General features: G+C 28.7%; 1 pseudogene; it reads right to left on the bottom strand.

The window, feature by feature from the left end:
- Window positions 1–283: 283 nt before the first annotated feature.
- Window positions 284–14,179, bottom strand: LOC145947651 (tubulin gamma-2 chain pseudogene; annotated as a pseudogene).
- Between the last annotated feature and the right edge of the window lie 1,275 nt (window positions 14,180–15,454).

The following is a 15,454-nucleotide window of genomic DNA, read 5'->3' as shown; positions in this document are numbered from 1 at the left end:
ATTCATATATATGCATAAACATAAATGTACATACATATTCATATATATGCATAAACATAAATGTACATACATATTCATATATATGCATAATCATAAATGTACATACATATTCATATATATGCATAAACATAAAGGTACATATATATTCATATATATGCATAAACATAAATGTACATACATATTCATATATATGCATAATTATAAATGTACATACATATTCCAGATGCGTACTACCTTTGAATGTGGAAAATTCATAATAGTATGAATAACCCTGGGCTCTAAATCTAATAACACAGCTCGTGGTACGTAATGCTCATCATCTGCTTGATAAAAAAAGACATCCTTTCTATCCGTTCCCTCTATTGCATAATCTTCCAAGATTCCTTCTGGGCTGATTCCATGCTCTGTGCATAATCTCTTCCAAAACTCAAATCCAACTATAAATAAAATGTATAAAATTATATAAATTTTATTCTAAGAAAGAAAATATATAGGTTTTATTACAAATTATAATAAAAGAGAAATTTTAAGTTTGTAAAATTGAGGCATAATGTAAAAAAAAAAGACGATAAAGATATTCGTTATTTTCATATTTGCAAGTGTTTGGAAATATCGTAGCATTTGTATCAAAAAATTATAAAACGTATGAAAAGGATTTATATTATATGAGACAAAATAACATGTAATACTTTGATTGCCACATTGGCCAAGCTGCAAAGTTATCACCTCGCTTGGCATTTTAATGTTCTAACAATTCAAATATAAATCACTTTATTTTCTTGATACGAAAAAACCACACACAACTGTATAGGCTGCTTTCAGCAGAGGAAATGGCTCAGTGAGTGCTTTACGTTATGCTTTCAGCGGTTTACTGTTTCTGCTGATCATGAGTGTTATTGTTTTTTTCTTTTGACCTTTTAAAGTAAATACTTTCAGTCTGTACAGACTATCTCGCACTTTTATTATTAGAATATTACTAGAATATTATAAAGCACGCGTTACATTTGTTTCTTTATGGTATTATTTAAATAAATTGCAATTAAAAATCCCAAACTTAGAAGAAAGAAATGTTTTTGTCAATGCATAAAAGTAAAATGATATACTGATAAATATAAATATGCACATTCTATTTTTAATTTACGAATTTATCACATAAAATTTTGCATTACTATAAGGTTCCACTGATCTCTTTGTAAAACATATTCTTCTAACTCAAATACATAAAACAGAACATAAACATAAATGTACATACATATTCATATATGCATATTCATAAATGTACATACATATTCATATATATGCATAATTATAAATGTACATACATATTCCAGATGCGTACTACCTTTGAATATGGAAAATTCATAATGGTATGAATAACCCTGGGCTCTAAATCTAATAACACAGCTCGTGGTACGTAATGCTCATCATCTGCTTGATAAAAAAAGGCATCCTTTCTATCCGTTCCCTCTATTGCATAATCTTCCAAGATTCCTTCTGGGCTGATTCCATGCTCTGTGCATAATCTCTTCCAAAACTCAAATCCAACTATAAATAAAATGTATAAAAATATATAAATTTTATTCTATGAAAGAAAATATATAGGTTTTATTACATTTATTATCTCGCACTATTATTATTAGAATATTACTAGAATATTACAAAGCACGCGTTACATTTGTTTCTTTATGGTATTATTTAAATAAATTGCAATTAAAAATCCCAAACTTAGAAGAAAGAAATGTTTTTGTCAATGCATAAAAGTAAAATTATATACTGATAAATATGCACATTCTATTTTTAATTTACGAATTTATCACATAAAATTTTGCATTACTATAAGGTTCCACTGATCTCTTTGTAAAACATATTCTTCTAACTCAAATACATAAAACAGAACATAAACATAAATGTACATACATATTCATATATGCATAATCATAAATGTACATACATATTCATATATATGCATAATTATAAATGTACATACATATTCATATATATGCATAAACATAAATGTACATACATATTCATATATATGCATAAACATAAATGTACATACACATTCATATATATGCATAAACATAAATGTACATACATATTCATATATATGCATAAACATTAATGTACATACATATTCATATATATGCATAATTATAAATGTACATACATATTCCAGATGCGTACTACCTTTGAATATGGAAAATTCATAATAGTATGAATAACCCTGGGCTCTAAATCTAATAACACAGCTCGTGGTACGTAATGCTCATCATCTGCTTGATAAAAAAAGGCATCCTTTCTATCCGTTCCCTCTATTGCATAATCTTCCAAGATTCCTTCTGGGCTGATTCCATGCTCTGTGCATAATCTCTTCCAAAACTCAAATCCAACTATAAATAAAATGTATAAAAATATATAAATTTTATTCTATGAAAGAAAATATATAGGTTTTATTACATTTATTATCTCGCACTATTATTATTAGAATATTACTAGAATATTACAAAGCACGCGTTACATTTGTTTCTTTATGGTATTATTTAAATAAATTGCAATTAAAAATCCCAAACTTAGAAGAAAGAAATGCTTTTGTCAATGCATAAAAGTAAAATTATATACTGATAAATATAAATATGCACATTCTATTTTTAATTTACGAATTCATCACATAAAATTTTGCATTACTATAAGGTTCCACTGATCTCTTTGTAAAACATATTCTTCTAACTCAAATACATAAAACAGAACATAAACATAAATGTACATACATATTCATATATATGCATAAACATAAATGTACATACATATTCATATATATGCATAAACATAAATGTACATACATATTCATATATATGCATAAACATAAATGTACATACATATTCATATATATGCATAATCATAAATGTACATATATACATATTCATATATATGCATAAACATAAAGGTACATACATATTCATATATATGCATAATTATAAATGTACATACATATTCCAGATGCGTACTATCTTTGAATATGGAAAATTCATAATAGTATGAATAACCCTGGGCTCTAAATCTAATAACACAGCTCGTGGTACGTAATGCTCATCATCTGCTTGATAAAAAAAGGCATCCTTTCTATCCGTTCCCTCTATTGCATAATCTTCCAAGATTCCTTCTGGGCTGATTCCATGCTCTGTGCATAATCTCTTCCAAAACTCAAATCCAACTATAAATAAAATGTATAAAAATATATAAATTTTATTCTATGAAAGAAAATATATAGGTTTTATTACCTCGCACTATTATTATTAGAATATTACTAGAATATTACAAAGCACGCGTTACATTTGTTTCTTTATGGTATTATTTAAATAAATTGCAATTAAAAATCCCAAACTTAGAAGAAAGAAATGTTTTTGTCAATGCATAAAAGTAAAATTATATACTGATAAATATGCACATTCTATTTTTAATTTACGAATTTATCACATAAAATTTTGCATTACTATAAGGTTCCACTGATCTCTTTGTAAAACATATTCTTATATATGCATAATCATAAATGTACATACATATTCCAGATGCGTACTACCTTTGAATATGGAAAATTCATAATAGTATGAATAACCCTGGGCTCTAAATCTAATAACACAGCTCGTGGTACGTAATGCTCATCATCTGCTTGATAAAAAAAGACATCCTTTCTATCCGTTCCCTCTATTGCATAATCTACCAAGATTCCTTCTGGGCTGATTCCATGCTCTGTGCATAATCTCTTCCAAAACTCAAATCCAACTATAAATAAAATGTATAAAAATATATAAATTTTATTCTAAGGAAGAAAATATATAGGTTTTATTACAAATTATAATAAAAGAGAAATTTTAAGTTTGTAAAATTGAGGCATAATGTAAAAAAAAAGACGATAAAGATATTCGTTATTTTCATATTTGCAAGTGTTTGGAAATATCGTAGCATTTGTATCAAAAAATTATAAAACGTATGAAAAGGATTTATATTATATGAGACAAAATAACATGTAATACTTTGATTGCCACATTGGCCAAGCTGCAAAGTTATCACCTCGCTTGGCATTTTAACGTTCTAACAATTCAAATATAAATCACTTTATTCTCTTGATACGAAAAAACCACACACAACTGTATAGGCTGCTTTCAGCAGAGGAAATGGCTCAGTGAGTGCTTTACGTTATGCTTTCAACGGTTTACTGTTTCTGCTGATCATGAGTGTTATTGTTTTTTTCTTTTGACCTTTTAAAGTAAATGCTTTCAGTCTGTACAGACTATCTCGCACTTTTATTATTAGAATATTACAAAGCACGCGTTACATTTGTTTCTTTATGGTATTATTTAAATAAATGTACATACATATTCATATACATGCATAAACATAAATGTACATACATATTCATATATATGCATAATCATAAATGTACATACATATTCATATATATGCATAATCATAAATGTACATACATATTCATATATATGCATAAACATAAATGTACATACATATTCATATATATGCATAAACATAAATGTACATACATATTCATATATATGCATAAACATAAATGTACATACATATTCATATATATGCATAATCATAAATGTACATACATATTCATATATATGCATAAACATAAATGTACATACATATTCATATATATGCATAAACATAAATGTACATACATATTCATATATATGCATAAACATAAATGTACATACATATTCATCTATATGCATAATCATAAATGTACATACACATTCATATATATGCATAAACATAAATGTACATACATATTCATATATATGCATAATCATAAATGTACATACATATTCCAGATGCGTACTACCTTTGAATATGGAAAATTCATAATAGTATGAATAACCCTGGGCTCTAAATCTAATAACACAGCTCGTGGTACGTAATGCTCATCATCTGCTTGATAAAAAAACATCCTTTCTATCCGTTCCCTCTGTTGCATAATCTTCCAAGATTCCTTCTGGGCTGATTCCATGCTCTGTGCATAATCTCTTCCAAAACTCAAATCCAACTATAAATAAAATGTATAAAAATATATAAATTTTATTCTAAGAAAGAAAATATATAGGTTTTATTACAAATTATAATAAAAGAGAAATTTTAAGTTTGTAAAATTGAGGCATAATGTAAAAAAAAAGACGATAAAGATATTCGTTATTTTCATATTTGCAAGTGTTTGGAAATATCGTAGCATTTGTATCAAAAAATTATAAAACGTATGAAAAGGATTTATATTATATGAGACAAAATAACATGTAATACTTTGATTGCCACATTGGCCAAGCTGCAAAGTTATCACCTCGCTTGGCATTTTAACGTTCTAACAATTCAAATATAAATCACTTTATTCTCTTGATACGAAAAAACCACACACAACTGTATAGGCTGCTTTCAGAAGAGGAAATGGCTCAGTGAGTGCTTTACGTTATGCTTTCAACGGTTTACTGTTTCTGCTGATCATGAGTGTTATTGTTTTTTTCTTTTGACCTTTTAAAGTAAATGCTTTCAGTCTGTACAGACTATCTCGCACTTTTATTATTAGAATATTACAAAGCACGCGTTACAATTGTTTCTTTATGGTATTATTTAAATAAATGTACATACATATTCATATACATGCATAAACATAAATGTACATACATATTCATATATATGCATAATCATAAATGTACATACATATTCATATATATGCATAATCATAAATGTACATACATATTCATATATATGCATAAACATAAAGGTACATACATATTCATATATATGCATAAACATAAATGTACATACATATTCATATATATGCATAATCATAAATGTACATACATATTCATATATATGCATAAACATAAATGTACATACATATTCATATATATGCATAAACATATAAATGTACATACATATTCATATATATGCATAAACATAAATGTATATACATATTCATATATATGCATAAACATAAATGTACACACATATTCATATATATGCATAAACATAAATGTACATACATATTCATATATATGTATAAACATAAATGTACATACATATTCATATATATGCATAAACATAAATGTACACACATATTCATATATATGCATAAATGTACATACATATTCATATATATGCATAAACATAAATGTACATACATATTCATATATATGCATAATCATAAATGTACATACATATTCATATATATGCATAAACATAAATGTACATACATATTCATATATATGCATAAACATATAAATGTACATACATATTCATATATATGCATAAACATAAATGTATATACATATTCATATATATGCATAAACATAAATGTACACACATATTCATATATATGCATAAACATAAATGTACATACATATTCATATATATGCATAAACATAAATGTACATACATATTCATATATATGCATAAACATAAATGTACATACATATTCATATATATGCATAAATGTACATACATATTCATATATATCCATAAACATAAATGTACATACATATTCATATATGTATATGCATAAACATAAATGTACACACATATTCATATATATGCATAAATGTACATACATATTCATATATATGCATAAACATAAATGTACATACATATTCATATATATGCATAAATGTACATACATATTCATATATATGCATAAACATAAATGTACATACATATTCATATATATGCATAAACATAAATGTACATACATATTCATATATATGCATAATCATAAATGTACATACATATTCATATATATGCATAATCATAAATGTACATACATATTCATATATATGCATAAACATAAATGTACATACATATTCATATATATGCATAAACATTAATGTACATACATATTCATATATATGCATAAACATAAATGTACACACATATTCATATATATGCATAAATGTACATACATATTCATATATATGCATAAACATAAATGTACATACATATTCATATATATGCATAATCATAAATGTACATACATATTCATATATATGCATAATCATAAATGTACATACATATTCATATATATGCATAAACATAAAGGTACATACATATTCATATATATGCATAAACATAAATGTACATACATATTCATATATATGCATAATCATAAATGTACATACATATTCATATATATATGCATAAACATAAATGTACATACATATTCATATATATGCATAATCATAAATGTACATACATATTCCAGATGCGTACTACCTTTGAATATGGAAAATTCATAATAGTATGAATAACCCTGGGCTCTAAATCTAATAACACAGCTCGTGGTACGTAATGCTCATCATCTGCTTGATAAAAAAACATCCTTTCTATCCGTTCCCTCTGTTGCATAATCTTCCAAGATTCCTTCTGGGCTGATTCCATGCTCTGTGCATAATCTCTTCCAAAACTCAAATCCAACTATAAATAAAATGTATAAAAATATATAAATTTTATTCTAAGAAAGAAAATATATAGGTTTTATTACAAATTATAATAAAAGAGAAATTTTAAGTTTGTAAAATTGAGGCATAATGTAAAAAAAAAGACGATAAAGATATTCGTTATTTTCATATTTGCAAGTGTTTGGAAATATCGTAGCATTTGTATCAAAAAATTATAAAACGTATGAAAAGGATTTATATTATATGAGACAAAATAACATGTAATACTTTGATTGCCACATTGGCCAAGCTGCAAAGTTATCACCTCGCTTGGCATTTTAACGTTCTAACAATTCAAATATAAATCACTTTATTCTCTTGATACGAAAAAACCACACACAACTGTATAGGCTGCTTTCAGCAGAGGAAATGGCTCAGTGAGTGCTTTACGTTATGCTTTCAACGGTTTACTGTTGCTGCTGATCATGAGTGTTATTGTTTTTTTCTTTTGACCTTTTAAAGTAAATGCTTTCAGTCTGTACAGACTATCTCGCACTTTTATTATTAGAATATTACAAAGCACGCGTTACATTTGTTTCTTTATGGTATTATTTAAATAAATGTACATACATATTCATATACATGCATAAACATAAATGTACATACATATTCATATATATGCATAATCATAAATGTACATACATATTCATATATATGCATAAACATAAATGTACATACATATTCATATATATGCATAAACATAAATGTACATACATATTCATATATATGCATAAACATAAATGTACATACATATTCATATATATGCATAATCATAAATGTACATACATATTCATATATATGCATAAACATAAATGTACATACATATTCATATATATGCATAAACATAAATGTACATACATATTCATATATATGCATAAACATAAATGTACATACATATTCATCTATATGCATAATCATAAATGTACATACACATTCATATATATATGCATAAACATAAATGTACATACATATTCATATATATGCATAATCATAAATGTACATACATATTCCAGATGCGTACTACCTTTGAATATGGAAAATTCATAATAGTATGAATAACCCTGGGCTCTAAATCTAATAACACAGCTCGTGGTACGTAATGCTCATCATCTGCTTGATAAAAAAAGACATCCTTTCTATCCGTTCCCTCTATTGCATAATCTTCCAAGATTCCTTCTGGGCTGATTCCATGCTCTGTGCATAATCTCTTCCAAAACTCAAATCCAACTATAAATAAAATGTATAAAAATATATAAATTTTATTCTAAGAAAGAAAATATATAGGTTTTATTACAAATTATAATAAAAGAGAAATTTTAAGTTTGTAAAATTGAGGCATAATGTAAAAAAAAAGACGATAAAGATATTCGTTATTTTCATATTTGCAAGTGTTTGGAAATATCGTAGCATTTGTATCAAAAAATTATAAAACGTATGAAAAGGATTTATATTATATGAGACAAAATAACATGTAATACTTTGATTGCCACATTGGCCAAGCTGCAAAGTTATCACCTCGCTTGGCATTTTAACGTTCTAACAATTCAAATATAAATCACTTTATTCTCTTGATACGAAAAAACCACACACAACTGTATAGGCTGCTTTCAGCAGAGGAAATGGCTCAGTGAGTGCTTTACGTTATGCTTTCAACGGTTTACTGTTGCTGCTGATCATGAGTGTTATTGTTTTTTTCTTTTGACCTTTTAAAGTAAATGCTTTCAGTCTGTACAGACTATCTCGCACTTTTATTATTAGAATATTACAAAGCACGCGTTACATTTGTTTCTTTATGGTATTATTTAAATAAATGTACATACATATTCATATACATGCATAAACATAAATGTACACACATATTCATATATATGCATAATCATAAATGTACATACATATTCCAGATGCGTACTACCTTTGAATATGGAAAATTCATAATAGTATGAATAACCCTGGGCTTTAAATCTAATAACACAGCTCGTGGTACGTAATGCTCATCATCTGCTTGATAAAAAAAGACATCCTTTCTATCCGTTCCCTCTGTTGCATAATCTTCCAAGATTCCTTCTGGGCTGATTCCATGCTCTGTGCATAATCTCTTCCAAAACTCAAATCCAATTATAAATAAAATGTATAAAAATATATAAATTTTATTCTAAGAAAGAAAATATATAGGTTTTATTACAAATTATAATAAAAGAGAAATTTTAAGTTTGTAAAATTGAGGCATAATGTAAAAAAAAAGACGATAAAGATATTCGTTATTTTCATATTTGCAAGTGTTTGGAAATATCGTAGCATTTGTATCAAAAAATTATAAAACGTATGAAAAGGATTTATATTATATGAGACAAAATAACATGTAATACTTTGATTGCCACATTGGCCAAGCTGCAAAGTTATCACCTCGCTTGGCATTTTAACGTTCTAACAATTCAAATATAAATCACTTTATTCTCTTGATACGAAAAAACCACACACAACTGTATAAGCTGCTTTCAGCAGAGGAAATGGCTCAGTGAGTGCTTTACGTTATGCTTTCAACGGTTTACTGTTTCTGCTGATCATGAGTGTTATTGTTTTTTTCTTTTGACCTTTTAAAGTAAATGCTTTCAGTCTGTACAGACTATCTCGCACTTTTATTATTAGAATATTACAAAGCACGCGTTACATTTGTTTCTTTATGGTATTATTTAAATAAATGTACATACATATTCATATACATGCATAAACATAAATGTACATACATATTCATATATATGCATAATCATAAATGTACATACATATTCATATATATGCATAAACATAAATGTACATACATATTCATATATATGCATAATCATAAATGTACATACATATTCATATATATGCATAAACATAAATGTACATACATATTCATATATATGCATAATCATAAATGTACATACATATTCATATATATGCATAAACATAAATGTACATACATATTCATATATATGCATAAACATAAATGTACATACATATTCATATATATGCATAAACATAAATGTACATACATATTCATCTATATGCATAATCATAAATGTACATACACATTCATATATATATGCATAAACATAAATGTACATACATATTCATATATATGCATAATCATAAATGTACATACATATTCCAGATGCGTACTACCTTTGAATATGGAAAATTCATAATAGTATGAATAACCCTGGGCTCTAAATCTAATAACACAGCTCATGGTACGTAATGCTCATCATCTGCTTGATAAAAAAAGACATCCTTTCTATCCGTTCCCTCTATTGCATAATCTTCCAAGATTCCTTCTGGGCTGATTCCATGCTCTGTGCATAATCTCTTCCAAAACTCAAATCCAACTATAAATAAAATGTATAAAAATATATAAATTTTATTCTAAGAAAGAAAATATATAGGTTTTATTACAAATTATAATAAAAGAGAAATTTTAAGTTTGTAAAATTGAGGCATAATGTAAAAAAAAAGACGATAAAGATATTCGTTATTTTCATATTTGCAAGTGTTTGGAAATATCGTAGCATTTGTATCAAAAAATTATAAAACGTATGAAAAGGATTTATATTATATGAGACAAAATAACATGTAATACTTTGATTGCCACATTGGCCAAGCTGCAAAGTTATCACCTCGCTTGGCATTTTAACGTTCTAACAATTCAAATATAAATCACTTTATTCTCTTGATACGAAAAAACCACACACAACTGTATAGGCTGCTTTCAGCAGAGGAAATGGCTCAGTGAGTGCTTTACGTTATGCTTTCAACGGTTTACTGTTGCTGCTGATCATGAGTGTTATTGTTTTTTTCTTTTGACCTTTTAAAGTAAATGCTTTCAGTCTGTACAGACTATCTCGCACTTTTATTATTAGAATATTACAAAGCACGCGTTACATTTGTTTCTTTATGGTATTATTTAAATAAATGTACATACATATTCATATACATGCATAAACATAAATGTACACACATATTCATATATATGCATAATCATAAATGTACATACATATTCCAGATGCGTACTACCTTTGAATATGGAAAATTCATAATAGTATGAATAACCCTGGGCTTTAAATCTAATAACACAGCTCGTGGTACGTAATGCTCATCATCTGCTTGATAAAAAAAGACATCCTTTCTATCCGTTCCCTCTGTTGCATAATCTTCCAAGATTCCTTCTGGGCTGATTCCATGCTCTGTGCATAATCTCTTCCAAAACTCAAATCCAATTATAAATAAAATGTATAAAAATATATAAATTTTATTCTAAGAAAGAAAATATATAGGTTTTATTACAAATTATAATAAAAGAGAAATTTTAAGTTTGTAAAATTGAGGCATAATGTAAAAAAAAAGACGATAAAGATATTCGTTATTTTCATATTTGCAAGTGTTTGGAAATATCGTAGCATTTGTATCAAAAAATTATAAAACGTATGAAAAGGATTTATATTATATGAGACAAAATAACATGTAATACTTTGATTGCCACATTGGCCAAGCTGCAAAGTTATCACCTCGCTTGGCATTTTAACGTTCTAACAATTCAAATATAAATCACTTTATTCTCTTGATACGAAAAAACCACACACAACTGTATAAGCTGCTTTCAGCAGAGGAAATGGCTCAGTGAGTGCTTTACGTTATGCTTTCAACGGTTTACTGTTTCTGCTGATCATGAGTGTTATTGTTTTTTTCTTTTGACCTTTTAAAGTAAATGCTTTCAGTCTGTACAGACTATCTCGCACTTTTATTATTAGAATATTACAAAGCACGCGTTACATTTGTTTCTTTATGGTATTATTTAAATAAATGTACATACATATTCATATACATGCATAAACATAAATGTACATACATATTCATATATATGCATAATCATAAATGTACATACATATTCATATATATGCATAAACATAAATGTACATACATATTCATATATATGCATAAACATAAATGTACATACATATTCATATATATGCATAAACATAAATGTACATACATATTCATATATATGCATAATCATAAATGTACATACATATTCATATATATGCATAAACATAAATGTACATACATATTCATATATATGCATAAACATAAATGTACATACATATTCATATATATGCATAAACATAAATGTACATACATATTCATCTATATGCATAATCATAAATGTACATACACATTCATATATATGCATAAACATAAATGTACATACATATTCATATATATGCATAATCATAAATGTACATACATATTCCAGATGCGTACTACCTTTGAATATGGAAAATTCATAATAGTATGAATAACCCTGGGCTCTAAATCTAATAACACAGCTCGTGGTACGTAATGCTCATCATCTGCTTGATAAAAAAAGACATCCTTTCTATCCGTTCCCTCTATTGCATAATCTTCCAAGATTCCTTCTGGGCTGATTCCATGCTCTGTGCATAATCTCTTCCAAAACTCAAATCCAACTATAAATAAAATGTATAAAAATATATAAATTTTATTCTAAGAAAGAAAATATATAGGTTTTATTACAAATTATAATAAAAGAGAAATTTTAAGTTTGTAAAATTGAGGCATAATGTAAAAAAAAAGACGATAAAGATATTCGTTATTTTCATATTTGCAAGTGTTTGGAAATATCGTAGCATTTGTATCAAAAAATTATAAAACGTATGAAAAGGATTTATATTATATGAGACAAAATAACATGTAATACTTTGATTGCCACATTGGCCAAGCTGCAAAGTTATCACCTCGCTTGGCATTTTAACGTTCTAACAATTCAAATATAAATCACTTTATTCTCTTGATACGAAAAAACGACACACAACTGTATAGGCTGGTTTCAGCAGAGGAAATGGCTCAGTGAGTGCTTTACGTTATGCTTTCAACGGTTTACTGTTTCTGCTGATCATGAGTGTTATTGTTTTTTTCTTTTGACCTTTTAAAGTAAATGCTTTCAGTCTGTACAGACTATCTCGCACTTTTATTATTAGAATATTACAAAGCACGCGTTACATTTGTTTCTTTATGGTATTATTTAAATAAATGTACACACATATTCATATACATGCATAAACATAAATGTACATACATATTCATATATATGCATAATCATAAATGTACATACATATTCATATATATGCATAAACATAAATGTACATACATATTCATATATATGCATAAACATAAATGTACATACATATTCATATATATGCATAAACATAAATGTACATACATATTCATATATATATTCATACATATTCATATAAATTGCAATTAAAAATCCCAAACTTAGAAGAAAGAAATGCTTTTGTCAATGCATAAAAGTAAAATTATATACTGATAAATATAAATATGCACATTCTATTTTTAATTTACGAATTTATCACATAAAATTTTGCATTACTATAAGGTTCCACTGATCTCTTTGTAAAACATATTCTTCTAACTCAAATACATAAAACAGAACATAAACATAAATGTCCATACATATTCATATATATACATAATCATAAATGTACATACATATTCATATATATGCATAATCATAAATGTACATACATATTGAAAGCGGCGCGCAGCTGTTTAGCACAGCATCCGACAGCCGTTGTTACCGAACACCCGTGCGGTACTGCCACCATGGGTAGACCGGGTGGCGCACAAGTATGCGTGCGCACGCGATACCGCGCGACACCGTAACCGAATTGCGCCGAGAGAGAAATCACACTCTCCATCGAGATGTGCGAGCGAACAGACATAGCGTGAGCAAGAGAGTCATTAGAGAAAGTGTAGCATTGTGAATTAATTGATTATTAAACAGTTGTTAAGGTTTATATTTAGACTCAATTGAATCATCCTTGGACTATCCCGAGATCCTCAGTAAGTTACTCCAAAATTCCTCATACCCATCTTCCTTAAGGGCAACACCCGGTATCCACGTGCCTGCCTAAGTTCACCATCAACGACGCAAGTATTCTGTTATAACATTATTAGTTTGAAGTGAACTTTCATCTCAGAAGTGGGATCTAACCGACGGTTGCTCCGGTTTGGAGGAGAGGAGCAGAAATTAAAAGACGCAGAATTGGCGTTAAGGGGTTTATTCAAATCCATCGAGAACGTTCGAGAACGATCACGTGATCGGCGCATGGTGCGAACACGTGCATAGGAGGTGATGGATCGGGCAAGTCTGGAGAAGCTCTCTACCGAGCAGTTGAGGGCAGAGGCAGCCAAATATGGGCTACCGACCACGGGAAACTGGAATGCACTGATTGACTCCATCATGACCCATCTGGAGACGCATGGGCCAGTTCAAGAAATGATGGAGCTGGCTTCTCCCAAGCAGCCAACAACGGCCGCCATGTTGAAGACGGCCAAGGCGACCACGTCGCACAAGGATCCGCAGACACCCGGCACGGACACCATGCGACAGATGCTGCAATCGATGCAGCAACAGCAGCAACAGCTGGGGCAGATCCTTCAGTTATTAATGGAGCAGCGTACGGAGGGCACCAGGCAACAGGAAGCAGCGTCACCGACGCTCGACCGGGCGCCGTCGCGAGATTCCCCGTCGGACGAGACGGGCCGACGATCGACGGAGCCGTGGTCATCGGGATCAGCGGTGCAGGCGCTGGCCCACCAGATACCGGAATTCGCCGGTACAGAGGAGGACAATGTCCACTCCTGGGTCAAGAGAGTGGACAAAGTAGCTCAGGTCCATGGAGCGACGGACGGAGCGGCGCTGTTGGCGGCGTCCAGTAGGCTCACCAAGTCCGCACGCAGGTGGTTCGACGTCCAAGGAGACGCGGCGGTCGAATCTTGGGTAGGCCTACGCACAGAATTGATCAAAATGTTTGATAGAAAAATACCATTCTTCAGAGCGATGCAAAAGATAGAGGCTCGCAAATGGGTGCCAGGTA

This window comes from Prenolepis imparis, unplaced genomic scaffold (assembly GCF_030444845.1).
Source record: "Prenolepis imparis isolate NDT839.2.m4 unplaced genomic scaffold, iyPreImpa1.0 SCAF_113, whole genome shotgun sequence".
Classification (NCBI taxonomy): domain Eukaryota; kingdom Metazoa; phylum Arthropoda; class Insecta; order Hymenoptera; family Formicidae; genus Prenolepis; species Prenolepis imparis.
The sequence above is the reverse complement of the archived record's forward strand: the minus strand, read 5'-3'. Positions and strand labels throughout refer to the sequence as shown.